The following is a 1,128-nucleotide window of genomic DNA, read 5'->3' as shown; positions in this document are numbered from 1 at the left end:
CCCAGGCAATGGGGCGTCAGTACAAAATAATGTACATAGTATGAAAGGCAATAGTCTATGATGAGGTATCCTGATATACTGGAATAATCTGATAAATAAATCAAGGATAAGATAAGTGTACTGACCTGCTCCTAAATCTAAACTTATCAAAAATAATAAAACAACAACCTAACCAAGCCCCCATAAGTTCGGTAGGTACAAACAGCACACAAGACCACCAACTCAGGCCCCCATAAGCCCGAAAGGTGCCAATCAGCCTATATACCCTTACCAGTAGTCCCCTAGCCCCGTAGGCAATCACATAGCCCTCTTAGGCATTAATATAGCGTCGTAGGCAGCACATAGCTCTCTTAGGCATCAACGTAGCTTATAGACAATTCATAGCCCTCTTGGGCAATAACATCGCCCTGTAGGAAGCACATGAGTGGGGTGATGGCGTGATGATACTAAGCTTAGCAAGACCAAGGAGTCACCTCTTCGTTACTGACCAAACACCAGACCCTTTTTGTTAGATTATGGGATGGGTTGTATTTAAAATAGGAGGGAAGTTGGGAAGTTATGGAAGGAATGATATGATGGAGGAGTTACAGAGTGATTTGGGGAGGTTAGGGAATGTTAGAAACGGTTTTGGGAGTAATGGAGGGAATGGGGATGGTTTAAAACAAATGGGGTTTTTTTTAAATGGGGAATCCGGGTCGGGTCAGACAGCCTGAGGTATGGACTCACGAGACCCCGTATACGGTCCGTGAGTCAATCTACGGTCCGTAGATAAGGACCGTCGAACACTCTTTAACTTAGAAAAATTTAGAAGCTTACCTGGGACTACGGACACCATCCACGGTCCGTGAGTTAAACGACGGACCGTCGATGGGCTCCGTAGACCTCTGCACCAGACCATTTTCTGCAGATTTTCCGTGGTGTACCTGCACATGTAGCAACCAATAGGCTATTCTTTTTACATTTTCTAGACACTTTTTAGACACAGACCCTATTCTAATTCTAGCCAACACTAGTACAAAACTAAAACAACTATCAAATTTAATACAGAGAGGAAATCAAACAAAGCAAGCCTCTAAAAAAAAAACTATATCCTATCGTTGGCTAGATTGTACATCTTAGGTTGCCTCC

The sequence above is a fragment of the Solanum tuberosum genome, unplaced genomic scaffold (genome assembly GCF_000226075.1).
Source record: "Solanum tuberosum cultivar DM 1-3 516 R44 unplaced genomic scaffold, SolTub_3.0 scf00009, whole genome shotgun sequence".
Lineage (NCBI taxonomy): Eukaryota > Viridiplantae > Streptophyta > Magnoliopsida > Solanales > Solanaceae > Solanum > Solanum tuberosum.
The sequence above is the reverse complement of the archived record's forward strand: the minus strand, read 5'-3'. Positions refer to the sequence as shown.